This window comes from Mauremys reevesii, linkage group 2, assembly GCF_016161935.1.
Source record: "Mauremys reevesii isolate NIE-2019 linkage group 2, ASM1616193v1, whole genome shotgun sequence".
Classification (NCBI taxonomy): domain Eukaryota; kingdom Metazoa; phylum Chordata; order Testudines; family Geoemydidae; genus Mauremys; species Mauremys reevesii.
In genome coordinates, this window is record NC_052624.1 from 285,642,328 (window position 1) to 285,657,571 (window position 15,244).

The 15,244-nt window shown below is 47.6% G+C and overlaps 1 protein-coding gene across 2 annotated transcripts in view; it reads right to left on the reverse strand.

The window, feature by feature from the left end:
* LOC120397888 (casein kinase II subunit alpha-like) overlaps window positions 1–15,244 on the reverse strand; it is a 49,716-nt gene that overhangs the window by 33,484 nt on the left and 988 nt on the right. For both annotated transcript variants that reach the window (XM_039524523.1, XM_039524524.1), the window contains exon 2: window positions 12,276–12,530. The gene's annotated coding sequence lies outside the window, so the exon portion shown is untranslated. The remainder of the gene's footprint in view (window positions 1–12,275; window positions 12,531–15,244) is intronic.

A 15,244-nucleotide genomic window follows, 5' to 3' on the forward strand; every position in this document is an offset into this window, starting at 1 on the left:
AGTCTCTATGGATAGAAATTTCATGCTCTAGTAAAAATATAACAGTAGGGATCTATTATCGACCACCTGACCAGGACAGTAATAGTGATGATGAAATGCTAAGGGAAATTAGAGAGGCTATCAAAATTAAGAACCCAATAATAGTGGGGATTTCAATTATCCCCATATTGACTGGGAACATTTCACTTCAGGACGAAATGCAGAGATAAAATTTCTCAATACTTTAAATGACTGCTTCATGGAGCAGCTGGTACGAGGAACCCACAAGGAGAGGCGACTCTAGATGTAATCCTGAGTGGAGCGCAGGAGCTGGTCCAAGAGGTAACTATAGCAGGACCGCTTGGAAATAGTGACCATAATACAATAGCATTCAACATCCCTGTGGTGGGAAGAACATCTCAACTGCCCAACACTGTGGCCTTTAATTTCAAAAGGGGGAACTATACAAAAATGAGGGGGTTAGTTAGACAAAAGTTACAAGGTACAGTGACTAAAGTGAAATCCCTGCAAGTTGCATGGGCCCTTTTTAAAGACACCATAATAGAGGCCCAACTTCAATGTATACCCCAAATTAAGAAAAACAGTAAAAGAACTAAAAAAGAGCCACCGTGGCTTAACAACCATGTAAAAGAAGCAGTGAGAGATAAAAAGACTTCCTTTAAAAAGTGGAAGTCAAATCCTAGTGAGGCAAATAGAAAGGAGCACAAACACTGCCAACTTAAGTGCAAGAGTGTAATAAGAAAAGCCAAAGAGGAGTTTGAAGAACGGCTAGCCAAAAACTCCAAAGGTAATAACAAAATGTTTAAGTACATCAGAAGCAGGAAGCCTGCTAAACAACCAGTGGGGCCCCTTGATGATCGAGATAGAAAAGGAGCGCTTAAAGACGATAAAGTCATTGCGGAGAAACTAAATGGATTCTTTGCTTCAGTCTTCACGGCTGAGGATGTTAGGGAGATTCCCAAACCTGAGCTGGCTTTTGTAGGTGACAAATCTGAGGAACTGTCACAGATTGAAGTATCACTAGAGGAGGTTTTGGAATTAATTGATAAACTCAACATTAACAAGTCACCGGGACCAGATGGCATTCACCCAAGAGTTCTGAAAGAACTCAAATGTGAAGTTGCGGAACTATTAACTAAGGTTTGTAACCTGTCCTTTAAATCGCCGTACCCAATGACTGGAAGTTAGCTAATGTAACGCCAATATTTAAAAAGGGCTCTAGGGGTGATCCCGGCAATTACAGACCGGTAAGTCTAACGTCGGTACCGGGCAAATTAGTTGAAACAATAGTAAAGAATAAAATTGTCAGACGCATAGAAAAACAAACTGTTGAGCAATAGTCAACATGGTTTCTGTAAAGGGAAATCGTGTCTTACTAATCTATTAGAGTTCTTTGAAGGAGTCAACATACATGTGGACAAGGGGGATCCGGTGGACATAGTGTACTTAGATTTCCAGAAAGCCTTTGACAAGGTCCCTCACCAAAGGCTCTTACGTAAATTAAGCTGTCATAGGATAAAAGGAAAGGTCCTTTCATGGATTGAGAACTGGTTAAAGGACAGGGAACAAAGGGTAGGAATTAATGGTAAATTCTCAGAATGGAGAGGCGTAACTAGTGGTGTTCCCCAAGGGTCAGTCCTGGGACCAATCCTATTCAATTTATTCATAAATGATCTGGAGAAAGGGGTAAACAGTGAGGTGGCAAAGTTTGCAGATGATACTAAACTACTCAAGATAGTTAAGACCAAAGCAGATTGTGAAGAACTTCAAAAAGATCTCACAAAACTAAGTGATTGGGCAACAAAATGGCAAATGAAATTTAATGTGGATAAATGTAAAGTAATGCACATTGGAAAAAATAATCCCAACTATACATACAACATGATGGGGGCAAATTTAACTACAACGAGTCAGGAAAAAGATCTTGGAGTTATCGTGGATAGTTCTCTGAAGATGTCCACGCAGTGTGCAGAGGCGGTCAAAAAAGCAAACAGGATGTTAGGAATCATTAAAAAGGGGATAGAGAATAAGACTGAGAATATCTTATTGCCCTTATATAAACCCATGGTACGCCCACATCTCGAATACTGTGTACAGATGTGGTCTCCTCACCTCAAAAAAGATATTCTAGCACTAGAAAAGGTTCAGAAAAGAGCAACTAAAATGATTAGGGGTTTAGAGAGGGTCCCATATGAGGAAAGATTAAAGAGGCTAGGACTCTTCAGTTTGGAAAAGAGAAGACTAAGGGGGGACATGATAGAGGTATATAAAATCATGAGTGATGTTGAGAAAGTGGATAAGGAAAAGTTATTTACTTATTCCCATAATACAAGAACTAGGGGTCACCAAATGAAATTAATAGGCAGCAGGTTTAAAACAAATAAAAGGAAGTTCTTCTTCACGCAGCGCACAGTCAACTTGTGGAACTCCTTACCTGAGGAGGTTGTGAAGGCTGGGACTATAACAATGTTTAAAAGGGGACTGGATAAATTCATGGTGGCTAAGTCCATAAATGGCTATTAGCCAGGATGGGTAAGAATGGTGTCCCTAGCCTCTGTTCGTCAGAGGATGGAGATGGATGGCAGGAGAGAGATCACTTGATCATTGCCTGTTAGGTTCACTCCCTCAGGGGCACCTGGCATTGGCCACTGTCGGTAGATAGATACTGGGCTAGATGGACCTTTGGTCTGACCTGGTACGGCCTTTCTTATGTTCTTATGTTCTTATGAAACTGAGGCCCAAAAGAACTAAATGCCTTGCCCAAGCTCACAGAGGAAGTCTGGAAACGGAGCCCAGGTCTCCAGAGTCGCAGGCTCGCTTCCCTCACATTTAAAATTAACCTCAGGCCCATGGGGCCAGCAAGTTCTGCCCCTCATGTAAGGGTGTAACTGGATCTGCCTAGTCACATGACAAGATTCCTAGTTCTCGCCCTCTGTCTTCCCTGTTGTATAGAGTTAAACGACAAGAAGAGGGGGTGGGGGACGGCCTGCCTCTTGGTCTTTTGCCAGGAGACTGAGCCCACCAGATGACCGGATGGAAAGCACCATCATGTGCAAGAGGAGCCTGGCAAGACTCAGACGCTGAGCAAAACTGCAGTAGCTTAACTCATGAGAGAATGAGCCGTACACCATGGGAGCATCAGCCACTCCCATTCAAACTATATGGGGAAGGAGAAATTTAGGGGACCCTCACTGAGATGGTGGGAAATCCTAATGCCTTCCATGAACTTAGCAAATGGACAGCGCGGTGGTATAAGATAGCCAAGAAAGCTGGAGCTGTATTTCAGTGAGGTTAGATGCTCTGTCAGACCCCCGACCAGGAGGTCATGCAGGATTGCTCCCTAGAATGCAATTAATCTGTGTCTTTCCCCAAATCAATGTTTCCAATCCCAAGACCTCTGCAGGTTTTCCCTGCTGCTGATCAGAGGGAGCAGGTTTCAAAGAGCAAGGAGTCAAAAGGCTGAAGTGCACAGGGGCAGAGGTAACAGCCAGTGATCACAGTGGTTCCATATGAACCAACCCTTAGGAGTCCTTTCCCCTGAACTTTGAGAACCCCAGCTCTCAGCACTGCTACAAAAGAGCAGGGGGGGGTCTCATCTTTATTTTCTCTCCTTCAAGCAGCAGCTCTTGGATGTGGAATGCCCTGGGGAAAGGGATTGCCACATTCAGAGACTGATACCGCACCTGAGGAGCATAAATGCAGTTGTAAACCTCATCCTCCCCGCCTTGAAGGTCAACAAAGGGTGATGATCTTTTGGTGACCTAGCATCAATCGTCAAACAAGTTCTCTAACTATGGCCCCGGGTTCCTCCTGGGCCCCAACGCCAGGGCGACAGACGGCCCAAGCACTGTTGGAAATTTCTAGATTGCTGGGCAGCACTAATCACTACAAATGCTGTGAATCTGACATATTTGTTCTGCACGGCCAGGTGCCTCTCAGCTGGCCAGTCCTCCACAATTCACAGCTTAGATCATTACTGGAACTATTTGGGACTGTGAATATCTGTATAAACCAGAATGCTTCCAGTCAGCTCCAGAATCTCACCGCTCTCAAACAATACAGCTACCAACCTACTTCTCAGAGCGTCACTTGTATCCAGAACAGCCTCTCAGGACACCAAGAACCAAACGACAGACACAGGCCTGACAACAATACCTTCCTTCTCGGAACTCAGCCCATTTGCACAACTGAAAACCTTGAAACCACCACAAAAAACCCCAAGCCACGGGCTGCCACTGTAATCCACGACCTTGGCTAGTGAGAGAGACCAGGGCCGCCCAGGGGATTCAGGGGGCCTGGGGCAAAGCAATTTTGGGGGCCCCTTCCATAAAAAAAATGGCAATACTATATTCTCATGGGGGCCCCTGCAGGGCCCGGGCAAATTGCCCCACTTGCTCTCCCCCATCCCCCACGGGTGACCCTGGGAAAAATAAACCTTCCGCATCTCGGCACAAACCCAGTTGTGAGAAAACTTCTTTACAAGTTATCACTGGTTCTCAGCATCAGCTAGTGCTAAAAGGCACTAAAGCTCATTAAAAGGGTTGGACAAATATTTTCCGTCAAAACTTTTTTTGGATCGAAAACTAGGGGTTTTTAAAAAGCAGAAAAAAAATCACAGACAACGTCTGCTTTCCTTCAAAATTTGTTGTGTTTTTTTTTAATTGAAAAGCTGAAATTAGTCTGCCAAAACCTGAACGTGATTTGGGGTTTCAGGAGTGTGTGGCCAAATATTTGCTGCTTGCTGTGTTTGATTGTTTAAAGAAACAAAAAAATTCTGCTTAAAAAAAATCCAAAACTTTTGAACCACCTCAGCTTGTGACCAAATGCCTGAGCCCATCCAGTCAGAGATTTTTCCAGGTTTCTGATACTCTGCTGGCTTCCTTGACTCATATCTGTCTCCATAACTTTGGGTTCATTTAGGTTAGAACATAAGAACGGCCATACTGGGTCAGACCAGCCCAGTATCCTGTCTACCGACAATGGCCAATGCCAGGTGTCCCAGAGGGAGTGAACCTAACAGGCAATGATCAAGTGATCTCTCTCCTGCCATCCATCTCCACCCTCTGACGAACAGAGGCTAGGGACACCATTCCTTACCCATCCCGGCTAATAGCCATTAATGGACTTAACCTCCATGCATTTATGTGTTTCCTAGAGACTGGCTCCATGGGGTCCCTCACAAACTGGAGATGGTTACTGTGGGTTTGTCTTTAGTAGAGCTTATGTACATACTCCACGAACTGAGCATTTGAGCTTGTTCCAGAATCTGGGATGAGCCTATGTTGTGAAAACTGAAATGCTCAAAATAGCACATGCATGTGAATGGACACAGGGTGCTAAAATCAAATTAACCCAGGGGCTCTCAAACTGGGAGTCGGGACCCCTCAGGGGGTCATGAGGTTATTGCTGGGGGTCGCGAGCTGTCAGCCTCCACCTCAAACCCCGCTTTGCCTCCAGCATTTACAATAGTGTTAAATATATAAAAAAGTGTTTTCAATTCATAAGGGGGGGGGTCACCCTCAGAGGTTTGCTGTGTGAAAGGGGTCACCAGGACAAAAGTTTGAGAACCACTGAATTAACCCCTCTGAAGCCTCAGGGAATGCAGGGGAGGGGGGTCTCCCTTGGTAGGGTTGGGAAGGATGTAGGTGGTGTAGGATATTGCCCTTCTCATGTGACCCCTGCCCCAGTGGCTAATTTTAACTGACGCTCCCCTCCCCTGACATGAATCTCCCTATGGCACTGAAATTAAATACAGACTAGAATTTGGCATTTGAGAAGCGAAAGGGATGGGAGCCCTAATGGAAAAGCTCACAGCTTGGCTCTTCTGCAAGCCTCAAACTGCTGAATGAGCTTTAGGGTAGGGAAGGCTGTGCCTCCAAACAGCCTGGCCCTGCCCCCTATCCGACCCCCACCCACTTCCTGCCCCCGACTGCCCACCCCCCCTCAGAATCCCCGACCCATCCTGCTCCTTGCCCCCCTCACCATCCCCCAGAGACCCCACCACCACCACCACCTCGGGACCCCACCCCTGCTCCCTGTCCCCTGACTGCCCGACCCCTATCCACCCCCGCTGAGTCCTGACAGACCCCAGAATGCCCACGATCCAACCCCCGTTCCTGGCCCCCACCCCAACCTCTGCCCCCTCCCTGTCCCCTGGACTCCCTGCCCCTTATCCAAACACCCCCCAGCCCCTTACCCCTGGCTCTCCCCTCACTCGGAGCCTCAGTGCGTTGCATCCAGGAGCATCCCTGAACAGCGGTGCAGCATGGCTTCGGCGGGGCCTGAGCTCCCCCCCAGCTCAGAGCCGCGTGGTAAGGGGGCGGGGCTGCAAGCTCCAGCGGGGCCTGAGCTGCCCCCCCGCTCAGAGCCGCGTGATAAGGGGGCGGGGCTGCAAGCTCCAGCGGGGCCTGAGCTGCCCCCCCGCTCAGAGCCGGTGGGTGGCGCAAGCTCAGCGGGGCCAGAGCTCCCCCCCAGCTCAGAGCCGCGTGATAAGGAGGCGGGGCTGCAAGCTCCAGCGGGGCCTGAGCTCGCAGCCCCGCCCCCTTACCACGCGGCTCTGAGCGGAGAGGAGCTCCGGCCCCGCCGGAGCCACGCTGCAGCTGTTCAGGGACACTCCTGGATGCGCTGAGGCTCCGGGAGGGGGCGGAGGCGGGGCCGGCCCGGGAGCCTCAGCCGTTCTCTTGGGGGCCCCTGCAGAGCCTGGGGCAAATTGCCCCACTTGCCCCCCCCTCGGGGCGGCCCTGAAAGAGACTCAAGACTATCTGAGATTCTTAACAATGAAGTTTTCTTTCACTTTTGGAGAAGTGGCTCTGGATAGCTTTACATCACCAAGAAAAATATTCTCGATGCCGTGGGTTTTTTCTTATTTCAGCTCCACCAACAGGGAATCATGCTTAGATTTCAAATAATTGCAGTTTAAACATTTTAGTATTCCTCCCTTTGAAAACTGCCTCTTGCATGAGCTAATGTCAAAACCTTGCTACAGTTCACACATTGTGGTGTAGTGTGATTTCACTGAGCGCACAGACAAAAACGTCAGACAGTCAGACATATACAAATATTTCAAAAGGGAGAGATTGTAAGTTTTTAATCTCAAAAAGTCCTTAATGGATTCAAGATGTTCAGAAAACAGTCGCGGTGGCAATGAGGCTTCACTGTAAGTCTTTGAAAGCTTGAGGAATTCTGTTTTCTGTGGGTGGAGATTACAAGGGGGATCAAAATCGGCCTTATAAAGGGGCAGTGGTGGCAATCAAGGGCCCTGATTCTGCACTGTGATGCCCACAGACAGAGCTCTGGTGGGCACAGAATCCTATCTGAAAAATGGCAGCCCCCAACAGCACAGCACCTCCTACGCCACACTGAGGCACTGAGAGACAGTAGGCACAGGGGAAAGTACTGCAACATGGGAGTTCTGACTGGCAGCTTGAGTCAGGATTCCTAAGGGCATTCCTAGCTCTGCCACCAACTCCAACTCTGACCTCGGGCACGTCAGTGACTCAGTTTCCTCATCTGTAAAATGGGGATAATGATAGTTACCCACCTCACAGAAATGTTTTAACAATTCACAAGTGAATGTTTGCAAAGGGGTTTGAGACCCTTGCATAGAATTAATATAGATGATGATTTATAGTTGTATTGCTGCAGAGCCCAAAAGCTTCAATCAGGGATTAGGGGCCTATAATGCTAGGCACTGTGCTCAGACATAACAATGTGATGAGTAATACTGCAGCACAATCCTCTTCAGGGGGCTGCACAGACAGTAAAATGACTTGTGCCCTTTATGATCTACAAAGAAACAATGAAAGTCAATTCTACAGATCTTTTCCGCTTGTTATTTTTCATTGGAAATTCATGTCTCGTCTACCCTTTTCCCCCTAGAACAGAGGTTCTCAAACTGTGGTCTGTGGATCACCCGTGGTCCATGAGCTCCATTCAGGTGGTTCGCGGATAGTTCCATCTAAGGTGCGTGCCTGGGCGGCTGCACACAAGAGAATGAAGGGCCACCCAGGCGTGGCTCCACTAATTATGTGCCTGGACCCTGGAGAAGATGCACATGTAAGGTGAGGTGGTGGCCTTGGGGGGAATAGGGGGTAGGTGGATGGGAGGGGGCAGTGGGGTGAGAAGAGGGGGTCGGGGGAGAATTTGGGATGTCTATGGCTGCGGTGGCCAGAGAAAGAGGCAACTTTCCCCAGCTCCAGGGCTGCGGCTACTGGGGAGAAATGGCCCTGCTTCCCAGCCCCAGCTCGGGGGTGCTGCGGCAGGGCAGAGAGGGCACATCCATCGCATTAGAAAGGTAAGGCTACTGATATTAAAATATGAGTTGTGGGCTTTTATTTGCAGAACAAAAAAGGTGGACTAGTATTAACAGGTTTTTTATATAGCCCTTTTATCCAAAGCGCTTTATGCTAATTAGCTCATGGCACAGACAACATTTGGAAGGATCATTAAGTGCTCCACCGAGACCCTCAGCAATTTTCAAATGGTCCACGAAAAAAAAGTTTGAGAACCACTGGCCTAGAAGACTCTGTGAAGGTCTAGGAAACTGATAAAATGACGTCAGTGAGGCCATCCAGTTAAACCTGAATGGGGAAGTGATTTTTATTCAGTGCTGCCTCAAGCTCTGCCCCTTTGTCTATCTATGTTAACACCTATTCATAAGCTCCTCTCTCAACACTTGGCTTTGTTAAAGATTCAACAGCCCCAAAAGTCCTCCAGAAGAACTGGGTATCAACACACTCGGACATTCCAGATATTTCTAAAGTTTAAAAAAAAACCTAGAAAAACATTTTTTAAAACCCTTTCAGGCTTTCTCTACACATTATGAAAGACCACTTGAGTGGCCACCTTTAATTGAGATTTCAACCAAGGACACTCCACTTGTCATAATAAATATTAAAAATAAATAAGAACATAAGAGCGACTAGACTGGTCCATATAACCCAGGATCCTGTCTTCTGACAGTGGCCAATGCCAGGTGCCCCAGAGAGAATGAACAGAACAGGGAATCATCAAGTGATCCATCCCCTGTCGCCCATTCCCTGCTTCTGGCAAACAGAGGCCAGGGACACCATCCCTGCCCAGCCTGGCTAATAGCCATTGATGGACCTATCCCCCGTGAACTTATCTAGTTCTTTTTTTAACCCTATTATAGTCTTGGCCTTCACAACATCCTCTGGCAAAGAGTTCCACAGGTTGACTGGGCATTGTGTAAAGAAATACTGCCTTTTTTTCCTTTTAAACCTGCTGCCTATTAATTTCATTTGGTGCCCCTAGTTTTTGTGTTATGAGAAGGAGTAAATAACTCTTCCTTATTTACTTTCTCCACACCCCTCATGATTTTATAGACCTCTAGCATATCCCCCCTTAGTCGTCTCTTTCCCAAGCTGAAAAGTCCCAGTCTTATTAATTTCTCCTCACATGGAAGCTGTTCCATAACCCATATAATTTTTGTTGCCCTTTTCTGAACCTTTTCAAATTCCAATACATCTTTTTTGAGATGGGCCAACCACATCTGCACACAGTATTCAAGCTGTGGGGGTACCATGGATTTATATAGAGGCATTATGATATTTTCTGTCTCCTTATCTATCCCTTTCCTAATGACTCCCAACATTCTGTTTGCTTTTTTGACTGCCGCTGCACATTGAGCAGATGTTTTCAGAGAACTATCCACAGTGACTCCAAGATCATCGAATCATAGAATCTCAGGGTTGGAAGGGACCTCAGGAGGTATCTAGTCCAACCCCCTGCTCAAAGCAGGACCAACACAAACTAAATCATCCCAGCCAGGGCTTTGTCAAGCCTGACCTTAAAAACCTCTAAGGAAGGAGATTCCACCACCTCCCTAGGGAACCCATTTCAGTGCTTCACCATCCTACTAGTGAAATAGTGTTTCCTAATATTCAACTTAAACCTCCCCCACTGCAACTTGAGACCATTGCTCCTTGTTCTGTCATCTGATATCACTGAGAACAGTCTAGATCCATCCTCTTTGGAACCCCCTTTCAGGTAGTTGAAAGCAGCTATCAAATCCCCCCCTCACTCTTCTCTTCTGCAGACTAAATAATCCCAGTTACCTCAGCCTCACCTCATAAATCATGTGCTCCAGCCCCCTAATCATTTTTGTTGCCCTCCGCTGGACTCTCTCCAATTTATCCACATCCTTCTTGTAGTGTGGGGCCCAAAACTGGACACAGTACTCCAGATGAGGCCTCACCAATGCTGAGTAGAGAGGAATGATCAGATCCCTCGATCTGCTGGCAATGCCCCTACTTATACAGCCCAAAATGCCGTTAGCCTTCTTGGCAACAAGGGCACACTGTTGACTCATATCCAGCTTCTCGTCCACTGTAACCCCCAGGTCCTTTTCTGCAGAACTGCTGCCTAGCCACTTGGTCCCTAGTCTGTAGCAGTGAATGGGATTCTTCCGTCCTAAGTGCAGGACTCTGCACTTCTCCTTGCTGAACCTCATCAGGTTTCTTTTGGCCCAGTCCTCTAATTTGTCTAGGTCCCTCTGTATCCTGTCCCTACCCTCCAGCGTATCTACCTCTACCCCCAGCTTAGTGTCATCTGCAGACTTGCTGAGGATGCTGTTACCACTCAAGATCTCTTTCTTGACTGGTAAGAGCTAATTTAGACCCCACCATTTTATATGTATAGCTGGAATTATGTTTTCCAATGTGCATTACTTTGCATTTATCAACATTAAATTTCATCTGCCATTATGTTGCCCAATCACCCAGTTTTGTGAGATTCCTTTGTAGCTTCGCAGTCTGCCTGGGACTTAACTATCTTGAGTAGTTTTGTATCATGTGCAAATTTTGTCACCTCATTGTTTACCCTAAATTAAGGTATAATAATCAAATTGATATTTCATAGCCCCAGAATTCAGAATCTCCAACCTATTTCAAGTCCTGTTACACACAGATTCATAGATTCCAAGGCCAGAGTGATCACTGTGATCATCTAGTCTGACCTCCGGTATAACACAGGCCATAGAACTTCCCCCCAAAAATTCCTAGAGTAGATCTTTTAGAAAACCGTCCAATCTTCATTTAAAAATGGTTAGTGACAGAGAATCCACCATGACTTTTGGTAAATTGGTCCACTGATTAATTACCCTGTCCAAAATGTACACCTTATTTCCAGTCTGAATTTGTCTAGCATCAACTTCCAGCCTTTGGATGTTAGACCTTCCTCTGCTAGACTGAAGAGCCCGTTATTCAATATTTGTTTCCCAGGTAGGTGCTTACAGACTAATCAAGCCATCCTTTAATCTTCTCTTTGTTCAGCTAAATAGACTGAGCATGTGGAGTCTATCACTGTACGGCAGGTTTCTAACCCTTTAATCATTCTCGTGGCTCTTCTCTGACCCCTCCCATTTATCATCATCCTTCTTGAACCATGGGCACCAGAACTGGACCCAGCAGCGCTCGCACCAGGGCCACATACAGTAACTGGTACAATAACCTCTCTGCTCCTCCTCAAAATTCCCATTAATGCATCATCTAGCGTGACTAGCCATAGATGTCCTTCTTAAGTGAAAGCTTTGCAACTACGGCCCTGATTTAGCAGCAGCTAGAAGCCCAACTGGTTTCATGGGAAGAGCCTTTTGATATGAGACATAATGAATTGCTCCCGCACATACCCTCTTCCCCATTTCCTCAGGAAAGCTCGACCTTCCTCTTTGGCTTCTTACCCATCAGCCATTCACTGCGGGACACAGGCTGCGTCTACACCGGCCCACGTCTCATTTTCAGCGAGGAGGCTGGGGCCTGACTAGTGACTGAGGCACAAAGAGACTGAAACACGTGTCCCAGGTCCCAGCTCACAGTGGGCCAGGACGAGGCAGCACAGTGCCAGCAGCATGTGGTCACGGTGCACTCGCACATCATGTGCGAGCTGAAGAACAAGGTGAAGCTGCCCAAGCACTCCATTGCTAGGCTGCTGCCCTCACACCTGGAGAAGCAGCAGTCAGGGAGAAGGAGGTGGGAGCAACTCAGGAACAGCGCATGAGCAAATCATGTAGGGTCCCAGGACAGGGATAGCAGGGGAACTGCAGGTAAGAAGTGAGATACGTGGGCACACCTGAGGGAGCATCCCAGGACTGGCAAAACACTTTCATACATATTACAGCCTGCAAGAGTATCAACTCTCCAGCCCAGGTCAGACAGGGCACAGTCTCAGACTGACTTTCCCTTTGAAAGGACCATGGTACAACATGGCCCAGGTCACTGACATTGATTTCACATTCTCCAGGAACAGAAAGTTAGTACCTTGAACCTTGCTTAATCTCTAGCCCAGATGCTGCCCTGAGCTGTCCTGGGAGAGGCAGAGAAAGGCGTGAGCTGCATTCCAGACGGGTGCGGGGGCCAGCGGGGCCGGGCAGAGCTCACTGCAGCAATCAGCTCAAGAGGGAAGGAAAAGTGCTTCCACGTTGCAGCTATCAGTGGTTTCCATCCATCAGCACAGAGAAAAGTGATGGGCTGAGAGGCCTCCCGGAACCAGGCACTTACAGCATTGCCCTGTCCCTAAAAAAAAACAAAGCAGACATGTCTATAGCACCCCTCCATCAGCAATCCAAAGGGCGTGGCAAACACATACACAAGGATCAGAGCAGCACCGAAATGCAGCTACCTCTCCGGTGGGACACAGCAGTGGTTTAACAGCACATAGCAACACTGCCCAGCTATTTACAACAGAGATTAAAGGAGAATTCCATAACCAGGTGAAATCACAGGGGGGAAGCAAAATTAAATTACTTAAATTGAATGTTGCAGATGACACTGAGGTGAACAAGCCAGTTTCTGAAGAAAGTACCATAGTATCTTTAATATCCACAAATGCTCAAGCCCTTGATTTTACATCTTATCCACAAGATAGCACTTCCAGCAGCCCCCTAAGTCCCCGCTAGGCATTGGGGTCAATCTTGACTTGGCACAGAGCATCCTCTGCTGAATCACACAGCCCCTCCCTGCAGCACCAAAATGGGGTATGAACACTATTCCTGACTAAAGGGAGAACCCCCCTTCTGAGAGAACCCTCTCCATTACCAAAGCCACTTCTGGCACCATCTAGATGTTTCTTGGAGATCTTCATTCCAAGCATTGATCAGGCCTGACTCTGCTTTGCTTGCAAGAGCAAATGAGGTGGAGTGGTTTCAATCGCATGCACAGAAAGCAGGTTTCACTGAAAACAAATCTGCTTAAGACAAACATTGATATAGTCAGAGGGAAGGGGAAGTGACCAGTGATGTTACAGCTAAAAAGCCTGATGCTTCTTTAGATGTCCAAAATCACACACCCACAAAATGCCTTGTACACTTACAGGACTAGAGAAATAATCCAGCAATAGACCCATCTAATACAGCACAATCCACAATAAACTAGAGAGGGACCACTCTGAGCCCGGAACAGAAATCCACGGAGCTAGTACTCTTCCGCTACACTGGAATGAAGCTTCATTTATTCTGCCCAGAGAATCACAGAAATGTCAGGCTGGAAAAGATCTTGAGAGGTCATTACACATCCACGTCCTGCACTGAGGAAGGACCAAGTAAACCTAGACCATCCTCCTGACAAGTGTTTGTCCAGCCTGTTCTTAAATGACAGGGATTCCTCAATTTCCCTTGGGAGCCTGTTCCAGAACTTAGCTGCCTTCAGAGTTAGAAAGTTTTTCCTAATATCTAATTTAAATCTCCCTTGCTGCAGATTAAGCCCATTACTTCTTACCCTTCCTTCAGCAGTCACGGAGAACAATTGATCACCACCCTCTTTACAGCAACTCTTAACATATCTGAAGACTTACCAGGTGCCCCCTGAGTCTTCCTTTCTCAAGACTAAATATGCCCAGTTTTTTAACCTTTCCTCACAGGTCAGGTTTTCTAAACCTTTTGTCATTGCTGTTGCTCTCCTCTGGACTCTCTCCAGTTTATTCACATCTGGTGCCCAGAACTGGACACACTACTTCAGCTGAGGCCTTCCCCAGTGCCGAGTAGAGCAGGACAATTACTTCCCACGTCTTACCTAGGACACTCCTGTCAGTAAGCACCAGAATGGGATTAGCCTTTGTTGCGGCTGCATTACATTGGCGACTCATACTCGTTTTGTGAGCCAGCAGCACTTCTGCCTGGCCAGTTATCCCCCATTTTGTACTTGTGCATTTGATTTTTCCTTCCTGAGTGCAGTACTTTGCACTTCTCTTTGCTGAATGTCATCTTGCTGATTTCAGACCGTTCTCCAATTTGTCACAGTCATTTTGAATCCTAATCTTGTCCTCCACAGTGCTTGCGACCCCTCCCAGCTTGGTGTCATCCACAAATGTCCGTGTCTACTTTTAAAGAACGGGGGGTGTCCAAACCTCACACATTCTCAAGCTGCACTAGCCACTCGCCAGAGGCCCAAGAGTCCAGCAGGCCTGCAATAAAACAAAGGAGCCCATGGAGCCTAAGAGTCCAAGCACAGGAGGCCTGGAACACTCCTCTCAAGATGGGGCACAGCATGCTGGGAGCTACGGCATCCGAGGGCTGCTTGGGGCCTCGCTTAGCACAGGAGTGAGGCTTTTGGATCCTGATTAGAATCACGGTTACCAAGCGGGCTTGCTTGGGACTGACGGCTGGGAATGACGACGTATGATGGTAGGAGTCATGGGTAGGGCTGGGAAATGTGTCCTCCACGAGAAACTAGGCCAGGCCTTTGAGATCCTAGAGTCTCAGGCTTGGAAGGGACCTCAGGAGGTTCTAGTCCAACTCCCTGCTCAAAGCAGGACCAACCCCAACTAAATCAATCATGAAAGCCCCTTCCAGCAAGGCCAAAAAGGAGATTCCCTCCCCCCCCCCCCCCCCACAAAATCCCAGCAGCACCAACAGAACATAGACATGGGTGGAGAGGATGTTCTCTAACACTGACCACCTACCACAACAGCAGCAGGAAGGAAGGGCAAATGAGATCTTCCCTCTGGTGCTGGGGGTGTGTGGAGTGTGTCAGGGAACACAGCGAGAGGGGAATCTGCCCCAACACTATCTCACCTCTCCACTCTCATCAACTGCCTTCCCCACAACCACCAGGGAGATACGAAAGGGGGGAAATGCTCATTCAAACCACCCCCGTCCCACACCAGCGCTAGGAGGAGTGGGGAGGGGGAACACCCCCTCACACCAACCCCTGCCCTGAGGGTGGGAAGTGGGGTATACAGACGGGAGCTCCCCTCACACTGCCTCTCTTCCCCACAGCACCAGTGGGTAATA